The sequence below is a fragment of the Pantherophis guttatus genome, chromosome 6, assembly GCF_059756535.1.
Source record: "Pantherophis guttatus breed Tessera chromosome 6, ASM5975653v1, whole genome shotgun sequence".
Classification (NCBI taxonomy): domain Eukaryota; kingdom Metazoa; phylum Chordata; class Lepidosauria; order Squamata; family Colubridae; genus Pantherophis; species Pantherophis guttatus.
The window spans coordinates 60,325,206-60,346,560 of NC_142068.1; the positions used below are offsets into that span (position 1 = coordinate 60,325,206).

The window sequence follows — 21,355 nt, forward strand, 5'->3', positions numbered from 1 at the left end:
TTTTTTTTTTGGCAGTAATACACAAGTGGTTTGTAATTGTTTTCTTCCAGAATGCCTATTCTCAACTTCCCAATCTGGGCTACAATCCTAATGTTTCCTGGCGGTTTCCCATCCAATACTAAGCAGATATTTTTAAATCACCAAAGGTTGATCGTGTTGGCTTTAAAATTACTTTTAGACTGCCTGGAAGGTATTAGAGGTAATGATTTAGGAGTAAAGCAGGTTTACTACCCAGTACAAGACTGCCTGTGGTTGAAATGACTGGACACTAATTTTTTAAGAAAAATACATAGCTATGTCAATTTTTTCAAACTGATCTAATTGTGTCTGAAAAAGACTCTGCCTCAAGGGAACGGAATAATATATTATAAAGAGCACTATTAGAAAAATATCACTAAAACCATTTCCATGGTGGATGAAGTTATGGTATATAGAAGCCCTTTGGGCCAATTCCTCTCTCTCGGCCCAACCTACATTACACAGTAGTTGTGAGAAAGCAGTACGTGGCAATATATATGCCATCTTGAGCCCCTGTACAAAAAGGTGGAATATCTATTTAATGAATGCTGCTTTAAGAGAATGACCATCAGATACGGAGTTGTGGAGGCAACATAACTAGCAGCAAGTTCAAAAACCAGAAAAGCTGGAAACCATGACATGAACTGATCTATTCCAAATCAGTAGCAAGGAAAGTTTTTTTTAGGCACAGGTGTAACTGCATTTTTAAACTGGATTAGAAAAATACTTTAAATCCCAAAGTATTTAGTAGTAGCTCCATTTATGTTCTAAAATGGTAAATCTTTTGACTCCATTAATTATTTCAGTTTTTGCTCTGATAAATATAATTCAGGGTAACAAATGCTCAATATTAAGAAGAAACTAAATAGGTGTATCAGGTTACTTAAAGTGGTGCAAAGAATTTTTAATTTTCATTGCTCATTCTCTATATAGCATTTTTTCTCCTATGAAAGGGAGGAGACATTTTAGCTCCTCGTCAGAGATTTGTTGTCTTCTATAATAATATCTTCCACATTTCTGGCTTAACATTTCTATTGAAAGCTAGGTCAATGCTAACAAAGCTGCTTCTGATGTCACAGATTCATTCACGCCTGTTACAAAGATTAATAAAGTTAGTATCAAGCAATAAATCTATCTCATCCTATGCCAACACAAATATAATTGAGTACAAAGAGCACATTAGGCTATTTAGGCCTACACTTCACTTTTGGAAGGAAACAAACATCTTGAAGACTTTTAAGATTAATATTTTCCTATACTTTACAATCAACCATTTCTATGGGACCATTACCGGTACATTATAGCTTTTTGATCTGTTGGTAGAATTCCATTGGAACTTTATGTCTCAAGATTATAAAATAGTCTAATTTGCTGTTCAATGTAACTACCTGAATACTCTGTTTAACTTTTAGAATACCAGCAGCATCCTGCTGAATTGGAACCCATGGTTCATTTGGTCTAGCAGTCTGTTCTCATGGGGACTACACAAGAAAGCCCACTAATCTCCCGACAGATGGTCTTCTGAGGCAGTCACATGGCCATCAAGGCTAATAGCCAATGATCCCCCATGACCACATCCATGAAATGGTCCAGTCCTTTTTTTTTTTTTTGAAGCCAGTCAAGCAGATTACCAGGACTTTATCTCGTGGTAAATCATTGTCATTCCTTCAATTTATGCAATATGTAATATTTTCTACTTGACCAACTTAATCACTAAGAAATTGAATTCTTTAAAAGTCCTGTGTCCTTTTTAAAGCTCTCTTAGAAGCCTAAAAAAAACAACATCCCTCTGTCTATTGAGTAGTAAAGAAAGTCTGCATTTATCTGAATTTCAAAGCTTTCTTTCAAATCATTTTCAACATGTTTTTTGCCCTATTAATAATAAACCAGCTTGCAAAAATCAAATGTACATCATTAGTCACAGTTTTAAACTCAGGGAAGTTTTAAAAAATGACAAGGGCCAGGTTGGAAAAGAATAACAGCTTGCCATTATCATGATATTTGGTACTTGGTAAGCATTTCAGGATAAAAAAGTAATTAAAATGGGATTGAGAGGTGAATTATAATGTGATAAGCATTAGGGGGAAAAAATCCAGATGAGAAAACCGATAAAGTTTAGTTTATAAGAGAAAGGCTATAAAAAGGTCATGCTATAAAACCATAAATTAAATGCATAGAAATTGAAATTAAAATAAATCTACACAGTAAATTTACTATATTTGGGCTGCAATTGTTATGGTCCATGAGAAAGTGTTATAGGTACTATAATTCTCTTTTTTAGGGTCCAGACAAGATGACTGACTTTAGAGGAGACATTTCTGACAAGTGTGTACACTATCTTCTTCTGAAAAGGATCAAAAAGGGAATATGCTAGAAAGAACACTGTGGAGCTATTGGACTGAAAATTTTTCACCTGGCATAATCCCAAATCAAAGTGTAATCAACAATAGATTTGGTGCCAGTGATGGTAATAGGCTCCCACTGGTTTTGTGGGGAAGTGGTTAGAAAACAAAAGCTGTCTGAAAAGAGAAAATAGAGCTGCAAACAACATTCCACCCTGACTTCTGCTTTGCTGGCAAGAGTTCAGGAGAATGTTGGATAAACCAGTTAATCTGCCTTTTTCGCCACTAACAAGGTGAGCAAGATTGCACTGCCCATTTCCTAATTTTAATAGCAATAGCACTTAGACTTATATACCACTTCACACTGCTTTACAGCCCTCTCTAACTGACTTATAGAGTCAGCATATTGCCCCCAACCATTTGGATACTAATTTTACTGATCTCGGATGGATGGAAGGCTGAGTCAACCTTGAGCCAGTCAGGATTGAACTCCTGGCAGTGAGCAGTGAGCTAGCCTGCAATACTGCATTCTAATCACTGTGCCACCACAGCTCCTTAATATTTCCTTAAGTCAAGAAATATTAAGCATCTTCTGAAATTGGGAATCTTCTTCATTAGAAGTGCCTAACATCAAGAAGTAGAGATAATTATTGAACTGTAGTAACCAGATCCAATCCTGAGTTGCAGGATTGGAAATGTCCTAATCTTTAGTTTAATATTCTCATATCTGGCACAATTGGAGGCCACCAGATTCTATAGAGCAGAGTTAAAGTAAATCTTACCCTGGGTTATAGGATCATAAAACTGGGATGAACCACAAAGATCATTTCGTCTAATTTTTGTGATGTTCAATGAAACAATTAAGCTATTTTTGAGTAGCTATCCAAGCGTCTTATACTTAGTTATTATTTCTGGTCCTGGTTTCTGTGGCAATAGCAAAGAGTTCCTAATTGTTTTACAGCACCCTTTTATGCAGCTGAACATAAGGACTCCCCTTAGTTTTCAATTCTCCATACTGAATCTAACTTCTCCATAGTGAGCATCCCTAGTCTCTTTAACTTGTCTTCATAGGGCATGTTCTCAAATCCTGAATGATCTTTGTTGTTCTCCTCTGAATCTGATCTGTTAATACCCTTCTGAAGATGTAGCGCTCAAAACATACACATACACATTACTAGTGATGATGTTATAAGTGCAGAAAAGATGGAATAATGACTTTGATACAATGTTGTTTCAGATGTAGCTATCTCTTACACCTGACTCATGTTAATGGTTGTAAACGACCAGGATCCCACTGATTAGGGCTCTCTGACTCAAGTAGCGCCATCAGTACTCCCTTTTTCAATGCAGTCAATTATGGATCCACCTTACCATAGTGCCACCTAACCATGTTAATATTTTGCCAACAAGAATATCATGTGAACCTTGTCAAATCTCTGCTAGAATCAATGTAGATTATATCCATAACTTTACCCTTGTCCATTAAAATAGCTCTCTGTAAAAAGAGACAAGGTTTTTCTCATGTGGCCTATTTAAAAAAAAACTAGCAATCATATTGTTATCTTCAAGGTGGTTACAAATGGCTTATTCATTATCTACTGCAACATCTTTTCAGGTATTGATATTAGGGTTACATATCAATTATTACTGGTATACTCTTCTTTTTTTGAAGTGGGGGAATCACATTTTCTTTTTCCCAGTCCTCAGGTTCCTTCTTCAGGATCTCTCAAAGATAATTCAGACATCCTGACAGCTCTTCAGCAACTTCCTTCAATATTCTAAAGATTTTTAATTGAATCCGGGGACATGAAAGCATTTAAATTAGCAAGAATTTTTCCCACATCCTTACTAATGTGCACCCTCCTTATTGTGTTTGTTCCTGGTCTAGGCCACTCAAATCACCATTTCCTGTGAATGTAAAGACAGAGCACTGCTTTATAAACACTTTAAATACAATTATGTTGTGTAATAACAGATGCTTCCATTCAGTTTAATATAACTTGCATTTAGAAGTTGAAACCTCTCTTTAATTCCATCCTGTAACATAACTACAAATTTTGTTGAAGTATAAAAGAATTACCAACCCTCTAAACAAATGGAAGTCCAAACAGGAAAATCAAGTGAAAAAGTTTTCCCCTCCTAGAGCTTTATTTAGAAAATAAAGTATTCAAGTATTAAGAGAGATGATGATCACATTAAAAGAAACACATTCAACAGTGTCTAGAACGTGAAAAGGTCAAAGATGAGAGAAAGAGAAGATAAAAAGCAAAGTTCTAACAAGCTAAACTGGAAAGAATGGAAAAGTACAGAAAAGCAAAGAATGAAAAATAATCAAGAGAAAAAGATTTAAATCTGTAGGATTTATTTCATATATTGTAGTAGTTTCCAGTTTTTCGGGTACATAAAATTATTCCCTCCCCATGTACAATTGCTCATATTGAATAACTGAGAAAAAAATAAAATAACACTGAAATTCAAAAATACAGCACAGGACAATTAGTATAAAGGTGAAATAAAACAAGAATTTATTATACAAACAATTTAGCATCATGGATTAACATGCATAATGGAATAAAACAATGATTTGAGTCAGGTCTGATATTATTGAACTTTTAAAAGAAATTATTTTTCTCAATCAAAATTGATGTTTCTTTTATTTAGCATATGGAAATTCATTTTTGGCAGATGGTAGCCAACATGTGAAGAATGAATCCTTCATATATATTCTGAATGATGTTGCATTAGTGGGTCTTGAAATAGCAATGCCTGGCAAAACACAGGGTCAGAATTGTGATTGTGATTTATTGCAGATACCTTGTGTGAATGGGCAATCTGGCTGCAAATGAGTAGCTATTTTAGAGTCTGGTGCTGATTGTAATCACAGACTGACTTACTGCCCAAAGTATGGAAAAGGAAATTATAGATGGGATGGATTCCTTTGATCTATGTAACACTTTGTCATTTTCTTTTTCAGATTGATAAGCAAAAGTAATTTTGTGTGTGCCCAATGTGCCTTTTTTAGTGGGGTTTGAAAGTATGGATATTGTAACCAAAGAAATGCTTTGTTGATGGGTAGTCTTATAGGGGTGCTTAAGTGCCCATCTTGTATTTGCATAATAAGTAGCAAGTAAATGAAGTTGCTTCAGAGATAAGACTGATATTGAAATTTTGGACACATGGGATTATTAGAAAAAGGAAACTAAATTTTAGCTATGAATAATGGAATGAATGAACAGAATAATAAACTGAGATATAATGAGATAAAATTAACTATTCAGACAATTAAGATCTGAACTTGAGGGACTATTTTAGAAAAGTCAATTTGAGATAGAAATATTAGATTTTTAGCAGTTGTTTCCTAGGTAACTGCATGTTACCTTCACAATACATGCAAACACAAAGCAGAGGAAGAATCAAAGTGTACACTTAAATTATAATGTATCTATAAGGGAGGATATTAAAAAAAACAACAACCCAAGGGCAGACCCTTACAGAACACAAAAGCAGAATGGACCCATGTTCAGAGACTTTGAAAGACTGTCCAATGAAATTTTGTTTGTCGGTTGGAAGTTCCTCATCTCAGCATTATAGGAAAAGAATAAAGATGGATCAGCTTCATGAAAGTAGTGGAAGGAGAGCATTTTTGGAAAAGTATGATCTTCTGGGATACAGTAATTATCCCAGAGGGGAGCACCCGCCCTCTGGAACGAGCTACCTCCCGGAATACGGCTGATTCTGGATCTCTGCACTTTCCATAAGGCCCTGAAGACGATTTTATTTCAGCAAGCCAGCCTGGCCTGAATAGGTTTTAGGGGTATTTTTTAATTGTATTGCTAGGGGTTTTAAATTGGGGTGGCCGTTTAATTTAATTTATTTTTAATTATTTTAACTTTTATATTGTATGTTATTTTAATTCTCGGCTGTTCACCGCCCTGAGTCCCTTCGGGGGGAAGGGCGGGATATAACTTTAATTAATAAATAAATAAATAAATAAATAAATAAATAAATAAATAAATAAATCCTTATAGTAAATATATCAGCAAGTTTATCCAATTCATCAATAGCAACATTTACATGTAAATTAGAATCCCTAACAGATACTGTACTAATTTAAAATCTACATTTCTATATCACCCTAGTATACACAAGTCATCCCTACACTATTATTTTGATTCTGGCTGTGGTTGGTGACCATGAGATTCTAGCAACCAGTCAACATAACTGTTTGCTTTCTTCTCATAAAGACTACTTGCTGGATATATTGTAGCAGCAAGAAGATTACAACAGTGTAAAGGATTCAAATGCTCATCTGTAATATATTCTGCCTATTTCTTCATTTAAATGGATCAAAATAATTTACCTTATAATGCACTGGAATACTGTTTACAATAGCACTAACATTTTATATTAATATTTCAATTAGCAAAAAATATAGACTATTAGGGAGCCATAGTTCAATTGTAACTGGCATGTGTTTTGTCAGGCTTCTCTTAACAACCTCTAGATCTGGAGACAAGTTTAGGCAGGAATTCACGGATACAGGTCTCTGATAAGTAAGTTTAATTGCAAAAGGAATTAAAAATGACAAAATAATTCCAGTGATTACTATGCGTCAAATGGAGGCTCAATTTATAGGAAACCAAAGTTAAAATTCTTGTTTGTTTTCCTCCCCTTGGTTTGATGCAATGAGCCAAAAGAATCCCTTGAGTGGGGAAAGTTTCCACCTGTCCTTTATAATGGTAACAGACTAGCCTGATTTATGCTGTTTGACTGTGACCTTGGCAGACATAGCTGGGAAATGGAAATAGGCATTACCTTACTTACCTATTATACCGTTTCAGAATAACCATCCAAAGTTCAAGGGGGAAGAGAAAGACAAAAAAGGCATCTTGCTTTGCACTTCATTGCGAAAGCTGCCCTGTCTTAGTTTATCTAGGGCACCACTAGCCTCCGCTCCATCCCTTTTCCATTGTTTAGCTGCCCATATTCCATTGTCCTTACAGGATTTGGTCATAAAGCCAGAAGCATCCTATTTGGGACTGGAATTTTTAACTCTTTGGGCAATCTTAATAACTGTCAATAAGAAATATTTGGTAATTTTATGTACAGATAGTCCTCAACTTACGATCACAATTGAGCCCAAAATTTATATTGTTAAGTGAAAAATTTGTTAACTGAATTTGTCCCATTTTACGACTTTTCTTGCCACCTTTGTTAAGTGAATCACTGCAGGTGTTAAATCAGTAACAGGGCTGTTAAGTGAATCTGGGTTCTCCATTGACTTTGCTTGTCAGAAGGTTGCAATATGACCCCTGAACTCTGCAACAGTCATAAATGAGTTAGTTGTCAAGCATCTGAATGTAAATCACATGACCACTGGGATTCTGCAATAGTCATCAGTGTGAAAAATGGTCGTAAGTCACTATTTTCAGTGCCGTGGTAACTTCGATCACTAAATTAACTGTTGTTAAATTCAAAGATTACCTCTATAGGCCTTCAAGTTAGTGTCGACTCCTGGTAATTGCCTGGAGAAATCCCTGCAGCTTTCTTGGCAAGTTTTTGGCAGTGGTTTGCCATTGCTTCTTAGGGTTGAAAGAGGAGGACAGGCCTATTGTCACTCAGTTGGCATCCATGGCGGGATTAGAACGCAGTCTCTCAGTTATTGGTCTGATACCTTAACCGCCAGCCCAAAGCCCAGAAATTGGGCTTTCTGCAAGACAGGTTGTTCAGTTCTGTAGTAGCTTTGTTCCCTATACCATCTGTCTGGTAAACTCACAAGATTCGTTTCTCTCACCATGTACAGGTATACATCTGAACTAGATTGTTGTTTCTCTGTAACATATATGTGGGTATGTGCATAATTCTGTATTTATATCTTTTATTTATTTCTGTTATATTATGCATAATATAACAGAACAGAATTATAACATAATAATATAACCCTTTGAGCACTGTATGCAACAAAATTTCACTTTAATGTATGCCAATTAGTGTACATTCAAAGTGACAATAAAGCTATTCTATTCTATTGGGTACGGCGCAGTGCATTCCTATTCTATTCTATTCTATTCTATTCTATTCTATTCTATTCTATTCTATTCTATTCTATTCTATTCTATTCTATTCTATTCTATTCTATTCTATGTGGAATTGTGAATCTCACTCTCTTCTGTACACACAATATTAAGCGGAGGGATCAGAGTATGAGAAGCACCTGTCAGGACCGCAACAGGAAGGAGAAGGCTGGAGGGAAGGAGAGCTCTGAATTGATAAGCGCTGCAGCTACCAGTTCATGAAGAGGGGTGGGAGGCGATTCTCTCTATTTCAGGGAGCAAAACCCGAAAAGGCAACGGTAGAAAAAGCTGCTTGCCAGCCCCGAAGGTTGTCCGGCCAGGGCTCTGGAGCCCCAAGAAAGAGGGGTAGAAAAGGCGTGCGGGTGTGTGTCTCCCCTGTCCCCGCTTTTTAAAAGCCCGGAGAAGAGAGCAAGGCTAGAGTTCTCGAGCATCCTCACAATTAGCGCCCCCCCCCCGCCCCGCCAAATTGGAACGACATGACATCAGCTGTTCGTTTTCAATGAGACGCTCTTCCATTGGCTGCCTGGCAGTGCTTCCTTGGCGAATGAGAGCGCGGCAGGGCTGCAGGCCGGGCGGACTGACGTGCGAGCTCCAGTCACTTTGCCGTATGGGGGTTTATTTTGCTTTGGGCCACTCCAGCCGCCGCCATTAGGCGAGCGGGGATAGATTACAGGGCGGCGGGATCGCCTTCGCTCGTCCTTTTGACCCCCCCTCCCGTTTGGGTGGTAGCGTCCTTCGACTGATTACGTCCTTCGAGCCACTCCAGGAAGAAACCATGTCCTGAGCCGGGGGAGGGGGGGTGGGGAGAAAGCAAGGAGGCCGCAGCTAGCCGCAGCTTGCGGTACGGCGCAGTGCATGGGTGGGTGGGATGTGGATGAGGGGGATAGGCGCCAGCTGCTGAGGAGACGGTTCGCGGGATCCAGGAACAGCCTTGCAAGGTACGGAAAAGCCTCCCTTCCCTTTCCTCGGGCGCTCTGCGATGGGGAGGGATATAATAATGCTTTTTACCAGCCTTTCGGAACTTGGGAAAAAAATCGTCTCGGGATGAACCCTTCTTTTAAATCACCCCCCCCCCGCCCCTCGGTCCAGGTTTGAACGTAAGGCAGTTTTTGGACCAAGGCTATATGGAGTTTCTCCTTGGAAGGAGGAGAGGAGCGGAGGAGGCGAAAGGTCCGGTGGTCCTTGAGGGAGCCAGATCAGCTCCTTCTCGTTTCCTTCTCTTCCTGGATCCTACCTGAGTCCCGGGCCTTTCTCTCGTATCTCCCCTCCCCGCGTTGACAGGCTCGTCCGCTCTTGGGCTTGCCGAAGTGGGAAGAAGTCCCAAGGCCTTCTTGCTCAGGGAGGGAGGGAGGGAGGGGGGGTCTTTATCATACCCCCCCTCAAACAACAACCCCCCCCCAAAAAAGATTACGTTTTGTTTAAAGCTCGTCCGAAAATAATTTCTTTCGGGTCCTGTCTCGGCGCCGTATTTTATTTGCTCGCCCGTCAAGCTTTCGAAGGGCGCCGAGGAGAGCGAGAGCGAGAGCCGTGGGATGTTTCTAAAACTTCCTACTACGGTGTGGATTTGACTTGAGGTCCCTCTGAGGGAAGAAAAAAAAAGAGCGAGGTCGGGATCGCTTAGTCGTGGGTGCCCCCGCTCCCCCCCCCGCTTTCCGGGATCTCCCGGCACCTGCTGGGGAGGGATGGATTCTGTTGCAACTCGGTTGTTTACTAGGCATTCCACCCTTTGGTGGTTGCTAGCGACAGAGTTGGCTTTAAATATTATATGTTTCCCGATCATGTGTCCTGAGTCACACAACTCTTTGCCTCTGAGGCTTTTGGGAAGCCACTGGATAGTGTAACTCTTGTTTTGTTTACCTCCCCGTGTGTGTTGTGTGTGTGTGTGTGTGTGTGTTTTCTGATGGACAGTGCGCTCTCTGCCTTGGTAGCGTCGCTTCTGTTATTTAAAGAGGGAATTTAGTACCACAATGCTTGGATTAATGCTGCTTGTGAAATACCCTGGGGCCCTTTGTGGTGTCCAAGCTTTAATATAAATAGCATTTTTCCAAACGCAGGGGAAGACAGGTGTCTTTCTAATTCTTAGTTATCTACCTTCAGTGCTGCAGTATCTACTTCTTACTACAGTGAGGTCATACCTCTGCTGTTCCCCCCCCCCTCCTCTGTCGTTATTCAAATAGCTATAACCCGTGCCTGTCTATATATATTGCAAAACAGCTTGCTATAAACGCTGGATTTGTAAGGTACAGAGGTTACAATCTTTATCATTGCTTAAAAGTGACATTGAGATTACTTTGTGCAGTCAAGGAGTTTTTTTTTTTATTATATAAAAAAAATAGGATAGATCTTTGATTTGTTCATGTTTACAAACCGCATCAGGCCGGTATGAGAATTTGTACTAATAAGTTCAAGCTTAAAAAAAACCCACTAAGGTTCTTCTAATATTGCAACAAAGGGTTTTTTTTTAGAGGTCATCCAAGTCACTTTAGGGAATGCCTGGACTACTACAGATAACACTTTCCGAAGTTTACATGTTTCCCATGCTGGTTTTGTTTGTTTGAGAATGTATGTTATTTTGTGTATTTTCTTTTTTACTCTTATATATTTTCTGGCATTTTAATAGCAATCTCAGCATGTTATCTAAAACTTGTTATATAAGGCAATCTCTTTGTCTTAGCCATCAGTACAGAAGTTTGGATAAGCAGAATGACCAAAATGTAGTTTGGATACAATTGTAGGGTTCTGTAGTTGTATGAATGTTCTTATAATTTAAGAGATACCTCTCCTCAAACTCATGGGAGATGACATAACTGATGCATGCTTCTTACTTCATACATTCTGTGATTCTGGAGGCAATATTTATCTCTTATATTCGTGGAAGGATACAAGTGAGCATAATTTAGTGCCATTAAATAATAGCAATTATTCAATTATAGTTTTACCATTTAAAATATTTTATTTCTTACAATTATAAAACTTTCTGTTTTAATCTATTCAGGGAGTTTCTTTTTTAATTTTTGTTTTGCAGATGACTCTGCTTATGAACTTCTATTTAATTGGGAGTTTGCATTTTGATACCCACTGATTCTGAGATGCTCACAATGACAATAGATGACATCCACTGATTTACTGAAAATACCAGTTTCCCAGGATATTTGTATTTCTATGTGAAATATCATAAGATCTTGACATTTATAGCCTTTTAATTTATTTTATATTTTCATTATTCAAATTATTTAGGAACCTGTCAAATTCAATGAAATTATGCAGTAGTATCCATCAGCTGGGAAGGTTCCTGATACCTGTAATAAGATGTTGTGGAATCCTAGTACATTGAAATCACAAAGTAATAAGTAAACATCATAATTTATTGTACCAGAACCAAACTTTTAAAATTATTTTTATTTGCTATTTATTTTTTGCCCTAAAATTCATTGGAAATAATTTTTATAGGAGCAAAGCTACTCATCCAAAGAGAAATCAGAATGGGCTATAATATAATACCCTGTTTCTATCAAAATAAGATCCCCTGATAATAAGCCCAATCAGGCTTTTGAGCGCATGGCAATAAGGCCAAGTGCTTATTTCAGGGTTCAAAAAAATATAAGACAGTGTCTTATTTTCAAGGAAACACGGTATGAAATGCAAATAAAAACAATAATGTTATATAAATAATGGCAATAGCACTTAGACTTATATACTGCTTTATAGTGCTTTATAGCCCTTTCTAAGTGGTTTACAGAATCAGCATATTGTCCCCAACAATTTGGGTCCTCATTTTACCGACCTCCAAAGGATGGAAGGCTGAGTCAACCTTGAGACTGGTGAGATTTGAACTGCCAAATTGCAGGCAGCTGGCAGGCAGCAGAAGTAGTCTGCAGTACTGCACTCTAACCATTGCCATCGTGGCTCATAATAAAAGAATAGCTTAAAAGGAAAAATAACCATACAGTATTTTTCACTAACAAATGGCAAGGAAAAGCAATCTCCACCAAAGAAAGAAAAAGAAAAGTAATCATAATGGGCAGCTTGTAATTCATTCCAAAGAACTCCTTAGAGAACCAGATCTTGACATCTGAAATATTTAATGTTTGGACTGTGCATGCCTCTATAAGCAGAGCTTTGGCATTGTTGAGGCCAGAAACAAATCAGCCCTGCACTTTGGTTAATTGCTCTTTAAGGTTTTAGAAATGGGAATGAGCACCTAAATTGAGTTTTGAGAGGTATGGGCAATTGGCACAGAACAAATAACATTGGGATGATAGGTTCACACTGCAATACTTAAAACCTATTTTAAGTGATACAATAATAAAAGCATCCATTTCCAATATATTTTTCTGATTGAACTAAAACTATCCCAAAAGCTTTGCTTTGAGAAACCTAAAGCCTAATACAGGTAGTCCTTGACTTACGACCATAACAGCTCAACAGCTCTGCTGCTAAGCAAGATAGTTAAGTGAGTTTTACGATCTTTCTTGCCACAGTTGTTAAGTGAATCAATGTAGTTGTTAAGTCAGTAACTTGGTTGTTAAATGAATCTGGCTTCTCCATTGACTTTGCTTGTCAAAAGGTCACAAAAGCTGATTACATGACCTGGGGCACTGTAACCATCATAAATATGACTCAGTTGCCAAGCCTCTTAATTTTGAACACATGACCTTGAGGATGCTGCAGTGGTTATAAGTATGAAAAACAGTCATAAATCACTTTTTTTTAGTTCCTTTGAACATTGTAACTTTGAATGATCACTAAACACGGGTTACCTGTACATTGTAGCTTCAGTAGACTTAATGTTTGTGTTCAACCATATGTGCCTAGTGACAGATACTGTTGCAACTAATGAATGTGTGTTAATTAAGTTCATGTCTTAAGTTCAGTATTTTTATTCTAAAGTTTAAAGTACCACAATACAAGTTCAGAATAGTAGTGGTGAAGACTGTGTTATTCATGTTAAGTTAGCACTTATTCATGTCCTTGTTTATGAAAAGGAAGGAAGTGATAATTCTGGTTTGCCATTCATGGTAGAAAGAAATGACTATATTGGTATGTGTTAATCCTGATGTATGTATTTGCTATAACTGTTTAATGAGAAGAATTATTCCAAATTACCCTAGTCCTCAGAGATATACCATCATTAAGTATGCCCGTGGGATTTGGGATTTTTCTGAGTAGCAATTATACTAACTTCTATCAAATGGTCACATTTTGAGAAGTTTGACTGCATTCCAAATGCTGTTTGCTCTGTGGCAGAACCTAGAAAAGAGTATAATGATAAAAAGTTCTCATAAATTGATTTTTGCATTAAATATGGTGCCATCTTGATTAGTACACATAGCTGTAATGGAAACCTAAAGAATTGTCATTAACATATGCAGTTTTTGTTTGTCAAGGTGTGAAGATTATTTTTTTTCCTGCATTTCATTTGCCCATTAAAAATATTACGGGTTACTTAATGCACCTATCAGTGTCTTCTTGTAGAAGTATTTTCCCCTCCTGAGATAAATGTAGCTAAGCTATGTGGTTGAGTTAAGTTCTTTAACTCCTGAAGGAATTTAACTATCATTGGGTGTGACAAGTTGTAGGAGGTATAGATATGCTAGTGGCCTTAATTCAAACATGTTTTCCCCAGAGTGCATGACTACCAAATCAGTGTTTTCCCAAGCTTTATCAGGCATGAACAATCAGATCCATATATGAGTAGTTCAAGCTAACTACTTTATTATATTCTAACCATAATGCAGGAATCCCCCAGTCTAGCAGCCTACCCTTGGGAACAAATAGATAAGGCTCCAAGGAACTTGTGGGGGCACAGGGAGTTAGTTCTAACTTTTTTGCAGTTGCACAGTGACTCTAGGATAACTTCATGCTTGAGGTCTTCTCCGTACCAGGCTGGGTGCTTCCCAACCTGACTATTATATCCCATCTTTATTATTTTTATATCTATCTCAAGGTGATAAACATATGTAATAACTCCTTCCTCCACTATTTTCTGGACAACAAACCTGTGAGATTGGTTGTGCTCAGGGTGGATAAAAATCAATGATTTTTTTAAAAAAATCAAAAAAATCAGAATTTTTTAATTTAAATCAGATTTTTTTTATTTTTATCGAATTTATTTTAATAAAAAACTTTTGGGGTAAAAATCTATCGTAAGATAGTTTTCTATTTAAGATACATAAATAATTTAGTTTATTCAGCATGTAATGGAGCTTAGTTATGTAGCATGAGGCTGTATATTCTGCAACACTGGGACTATCGGTGAGTCAACAGTGGGTCAAAGGAGTAGCAGAGATGACAGTTGCTCTTTAAAAATTATGATTTAAATCGAGTTGATTTAAATCAAGCCTTTTTACTAGTGATTTAAATCATGATTTAAATTGTGATTTAAATCAACTCGATTTAAATCAAATCCACCCTGGTTGTGCTGAGAAAGAATGAGTGGCCCAGAGTCACTCAGCTGGCTTTTATGGCTAAGGCGAGACTTGAGATCATAGTCTCCTGCTTTCTAACCTGGTGCCTTAATCACTAGACACCTTTTTGACTTTAGCTGTAAAGTATAGAATGTTACTTTATTTATTTAATAGCTCTGTCCGTTACTGTGACTCTGGATGACTTACAAAGTTAAAAATCCAGAAGGCAGCATGAAACCAACCAAAATAAATGAAACAATAATTAAAACACGGAGGGCAGATCCATCTGTCCCCTGCCCAGCCCCCAGATTTCGCTGGTTCCAGGATTGCCTCTTTGCCTCAGCCTGCTGAACAAGTGTCTCTTCGAATTGGAGAAGGCCATGCTGCGTCTTTAGCCTCCAGCTGAACGATCAGAGGTCAAGGTTTCCCAGTTGTTAATGTCCATTCCCAGGGCCTTTAGGTCCCTCTTGCAGATATCCTTATATCGCAGCTGTGGTCTCCCTCTGAGGCGCTTTCCCTGCACTAATTCTCCATACAGGAGAATCTTTCAGAATCCGACCATCAGCCATTCTCACGACATGCCCAAGCCAGCGTAGACGTCGCTGTTTCAATAGTGTATACATGCTAGAAATTCCAGCACGTTCCAAGACTGCGCTATTTGGAACTTTGTCCTGCCAGGTGATGCCAAGAATACGTCGGAGACAGCGCATATGAAAGGTGTTCAACTTTCTCTGCTGCCATGTGTAAAAGGGTCCAAGACTCAGTGCAGTACAAGAGAGTGCTCAGGACGCAGGCTCTATAGACCTGGATCTTTGTATGTTCCGTCAGCTTCTTATTAAGCCATACTCTCTTTGTAAGTCTGCAAAATGTGGTGGTCACTTTACCAATACATTTATTCAGCTCAGTATCTAAAGAAAGAGTGTCAGAGATAGTTGAACTGAGATACACAAAGTCATGGATGACTTCCAGTTCTTGTGCAGAGATTGTAATACAGGGAGGTGAATCCACGTCCTGACCCATGACTTGTGTTTTTTTCAGGCTGATTGTTAGTCCAAAGTCTTGGCAGGCCTTGCTAAAACTGTCCATAAGTATCTGCCCTCAGTGTGGAAGGGATTGCCACTCTCGAATTGGCCTTTTTAGTCACACAAGATGCTGTTTTAGGACCTCTTTCCAGAGCACGATACCATAGTCTTTCGAGACTGAAGGATGCCAATGGAATTAAAACACAATGATTGGATGACATTCTCTCATAGAGGGGAGCTGCAACATATCCTTTCTGCCGCATCTGATGGGTCACCTATATTTCTACATCCCACTAGCACTAACTGCAAATATACAGTTAGTTGCTTGGATCCCACAAATGCATCTTACCTACATACTGTAACAATATGAAGTACATAATTTAAAAGGTTCCAGAAATACAACCCCCATCTCAATACAGAGACTTCACAGGGTGGTGGTTGTGGGGAAAATAGGAGGAGGAAGGTGTGTTGGATGCGTTTACTGCCTTGAGTTATTTCTAAAAATAATAAAGGCGGGTTACAAATAAATAATGAAAACATCCTATAAACATACAACAATACCCATTTAAAAACATTCATTAAAAAAAAGTCAATCCATAATAAATTATAAATACGCTCTCATGAAATCCCAAAAAACAACCAAGTACTGGATGGGACATTTTAGCATATCAAATGAAAAGTAAAATAGTGCATTGTATTAACATATCATTAGTAGCATAGGCTTACATTTGTTTACATAATTGTTGGTGGACTTCGACAAAATTAACATAAGTTTTAGCCCTGAGTGAGTTAAAAATGCAACATAGTCATAAAATACATAAGAACCAGTTGCTATGTTCAGCAAATCATAAAATAGTAATGTCAAGGACAGTATGTGTATAACCTTTTGAATTATACAGAGAAATGGCTTTTAAAAGACTTCTTTGAAAGGCTTAACATGTGATCTGTATTTCGTTTAATTTTATTTGAGGAGATTTTTATGCTGTTTAGTAAATTTAGAAGTAGATAAATAAGTTTGTTAAAACTAGATTACTATTTGATATAATGCAAAGGCTTCATGGGACAAAAGCAGTAATGGAGATTGATCCCTCTGGGAAAAAAAAATAATCACAAAGTAAGTCATCTATGTTGCCAATGTGTTTCGGAAGTCACAAATCTCTTGGAAGGCAGAGAAGCAAAAATAAACAGTACTACTTAGGAAAGCAGAAGATTAAAGTTAGAAATTGATAGAACAAAGAAATGGAACAGATTTAAGTGGAAAAGACCTGAAACCTATTTTCTCAGCAGTGGTTTTAATTTACATGAAAATTGCAGTGATGGAAAAGTTAAAAATATTGTATCACTAGTTTTATCTTTCAGTTTTAACATGAAAAGTAGGATAATATACTGAGGTACTGTTTAATATGACTATAATTAATCTAATAGGAGAGAATTGTATTTTAAGATAAGTTTCATAGAGAGCTTTGCATTGGTGCATGGTTAAGCAATAATTATTAATTTTAAAATTGGTTTTATTTGAAGAAGTCTCAGACAGATGGAAATGTTTCTGTGCTCACAGTTTTGCACTTTTTTAGTTTCAGGTTCTTATTACATTATAGAGTATTTTTGAAGTCATAGTCTAATTTAAGTAGTGGTTTACTATGAGGAGGAAAGGTGTTACAACTTCCATTATATACTTTCAAATATTTATACTTTTGATACTGATGATAAATATATTTTAAATAATCTGTAAATGTACTGTCTTTATTTAAAAAAATGACTAGTGCTTCCCCCTTGTCCCTCCTTATACTAAAATATGCTATTTCCCTTAATATTTTCACCATTTTTATCTTGATTCACTTCATGGAATTCTCACTTACTCGCATAAAAATATTTCCATTTATTATCAGTATCAATCCAATGTCTCGATTCTGGTTGATGATTCTTTGTTGTTAAATATTTTATATTTCAGATAGAGTAGACTGGTATGATTGTGAATTTGTTCCACTCATATCTAAAATATGTGGTAGAATATATTACAGACATATTTGCAAATTTTGTACCAAAACAAAGAAACTCCATTTATAAAGTTAGTCTATCTGTTCCCTAGAACATTATTAAATATCCAACATATTTTTGAACAGTTGCATACTTGCTTAGAAGCATCTCGTACTGAGTTTAATAGGCTTATTCTCAAACAAATGTGCAAAGGATTATATTTTGGTCTATATAAGGCTGCCAAAACTAAATACATTCCATTTTGCCTTTTCAAACTACAATGTAAGTATAAACAATGTGAGGATTGACTGGTAGCTTAATAAGAAAAGTTTGATACATATTCATGCATAGGTTATTTGTTTTATAAATTTCAAGAAGCATTCCATGCAGTAAAACCACCAGTCTGCAACAATTTGAATATGCTGTTTCTAGTGATCAGATAATTACTTTGTTGATTGCTTTTGATTGAAAAATTAATTTAATGAAATATTCTCCATCTTTGTGAGACATTTTGGTTGCAGTACTACTGGTTTTCATCTTGTTTTGAAAGGAGAACATTACAGATTTATTATCTTTATAATATTGCATTTGTTTTGTTGGTCAATGTAGAAATAAAACAGAATGTAAACCAGTGTACAGGTAGTCCTTGAAATATGACTGTAATGGAGCCTGTCCATTATGGTTGCATGTTGCAGCAATCGTTACCTAACAACCTTGCCATCCCTGCTCTCCCCAATGAAAGATTAAATTAACATGTGGGTCATTAAGTGGAGCATGGGATGCCTTCTAGTTGGTGGAGGCATTGGAGGCTCTGGCCCTCGCAAGGTCTTCCCCATGCTCCACTTCCTGTACCTTGGGTCCCTGTGTGCCCAGAACTGATATGGAAGATGTTAAACCAGCAAACAATGAATGTGGCAAGCCCAGACCTTTAGACAACGTTTCTTCTACTATGTTACTATGTTACTAGTTACTATAATAACTTCTAAACCTTTAATAATGTTTTGGGAATTTTTTCCTACTCTTCTTTGCAGAATTCTTCAAGCTCAGAAACATTCTTGGGTCTTGCATGTATTGAATGTTTGAAATCTCTCCTCAAATTTTCAATAATATTTAAGTCTGGGGACTGCAAAGGCCATTCCAAAACCTTTATTTCTCTTTCCTGTAAGTATTTCATATTTAATCCTTAGCTATTTTTCTGATTGTTGTCTTTCTGAAAGATCCAACCTCTTTTGAGTTTTACATATTTTCTTGTTCTTTCTTCTACAAGAACTCTGAAGAATTCTTCCCTCTCTTCTAACATGACAGCCCTTTGGATACTTGAACACAGCTGTCTTTTCTTCTCTAGCCTAAATATATCCATATCTCCAACCATTCCCCAAGTATTTACTTCCAGGACCCTTTTAATCTTACTTTGGACACAATCCAGTTTGTCTGTTCCTTTTTAAAATGGTTGTTCAGAACTGAATACAGTATTCTAGGTGTAGACTGTTTACTTCAGAATAGGGAGGAATAGACTGTAACTCTGATGTAGTTTAAGACTGCATTTGCTTTTTTGGGAATTGCATTATTCTATAGCTGATATTCAGTTTGTGATCTGCCAAGAAAACTAAATCTTTTTTTGCAAGTACCAGTGCCTAATATGGTTCCCCCCCTCCCATGACCTTGATTTTTCCTATCCAAGTTTAGCTTTGTGTTTCTCTTTGTTGGTGTTCATCTTGTTGGTTTTTACCCATTGTTTCAGCTTGTAAAGGCACTCTTAATCCTATTTCTGTCCTCTAACTTATTTATTATGTCTTTTGTATGATCTTGTAAATTTGATGTTTTCTTTATCTGCCTAAAGTTTATTAGATAATGGAGCTTTATAGTTCTCCATTTGACACTTCTCTTCTACTGGATGTGGAGATGCTGATGTATGCTCATTGGATATAATTTTTCATCCAGTTCTAAATCCATTTGAAAGCATTCCTTGTACATTTCACTGTTAATACATTAAACAAGGGAATGCCACAGATGCTTGACTTAAACTTGTTGAGCCATTTGCCGAGAATTCAATTTATTTGTACACATGCTTTACTTTCATCACATAAATACTGCTATTACTGTATTCAGCAAACAATCTTCTACACCATGTTTGCAAAAAATGTAATACTTCAAGGCTATTCATTTTATCACATGCTTTCTCTGAATCGGCAATTTCATGTTTGGATTGAATATAAATATATATAATATAACTCATCTTTTCTTTAAATGTGTATAGAAAATCATGTTTTTTTTAAAAAAATAACAGATTTGTTCATTTTTTGTATTTAATTATCTTTTTCACAATTGGCAGTGTTCACACATCATTTTAGGTCAAAAACAAGTGAACTACATATATGCTTAATGGGATGTGTGTTAGTATATCTCAGTGCAATTCTGTTAGAACATAATATGTTATTTGAGCCCTGTTGGAGTCATTTATTCACAAGTCCTGAGTGTGACTGTGGCTATAATAATGTAAGCTGGAGGAGGGGAGAAGCTGCACTGCTTTTGTTGTTTGAATACCTGGGAGGAAGGAGATACTCAGAGGATAATCCATCAGTGATTGAGCCATTTAAATTAAGTCAACTGTATGAAGTCTGCTTTTGTTTACAAACAGTTTTCTATAAGAATATCTGTTCTTAATTTCAGTATACATAAGTCTTTAAATGAGTGGCTTATTTTCTCTGTCATTTTCAAGTTTAGGTACTTATAAACAACTTTCAAACCATTAAAGATGATTATTTACTTTTATTATTCTACTATAGAAGTATATTTTAAATTGTTAATAGTTTCAAAAAAGGCTTTATTCTACTGCTTCCAGATGTTTTATCACATACAACATTCATGACATCTCTGTTCCTCTTGTTAAGATTCTAGAGTTTTAAAAGTCAGTCTCTAGAATGTTCAGAATGTGTAATATTGCACATTGATCTTCAAAGTCATTCATTGTTCTGTTATACTAGGATATCATGTAATTAATATATTATTGCTACTATTTAGAACCTTGATTTGATAAAGTTTTAAAGAAATTATTTACAATATAATACCAATATAACAGTGACTATTTTTCATGATAAATGTAGTTCATGTTCAGCTCAATTGTATTGAGATTTGAGCAGAAAGATTGTTGGCTCTTTACAAAGTGATTTGGAGCCACCTAGATTTTGATATGAGGGGTGACTATATAAATCTTTGAAGAAAATAAATAAAATATTATTACTCTGCAAATCAAGAACTACCCTTAAATATGCTAAATTCATTCACTTTTTTATCTTTTGTGAATTTCCCCTTTCTCTTCCTTTTTCAGCCTTAACTCTAGTTAGCATTACAACTTCTGTGACAGATTAATGATTAATGTTAGTAAGTCTTTAATTCTGAAGCACATTTGAAATAAACCTGCTGAATTTTATCCAGAGTATGAGTCAATCGAAGTGTAATACTAAAGCAAATGGCAAAAATATTATTTATGTCAAGGGATTGGCCATAGTGTTATA

The 21,355-nt window shown here is 36.5% G+C and overlaps 1 protein-coding gene across 5 annotated transcripts in view; it reads left to right on the forward strand.

Annotated features, from left to right (window-relative positions):
• The first annotated feature begins 8,970 nt into the window (after nucleotides 1-8,970).
• ZRANB1 (zinc finger RANBP2-type containing 1) overlaps nucleotides 8,971-21,355 on the forward strand; it is a 62,659-nt gene continuing 50,274 nt past the window's right edge. Inside the window, exons 1-2 of one of the 5 annotated variants that reach the window (XM_034436425.3) lie at nucleotides 9,053-9,372; nucleotides 18,872-19,001. The gene's annotated coding sequence lies outside the window, so the exon portion shown is untranslated. Of the gene's footprint in view, nucleotides 9,373-18,871; nucleotides 19,002-21,355 lie in introns of those variants that run through there. The other 4 variants (XM_034436428.3, XM_034436426.3, XM_087871630.1 and 1 more) reach the window with 4 other exon arrangements.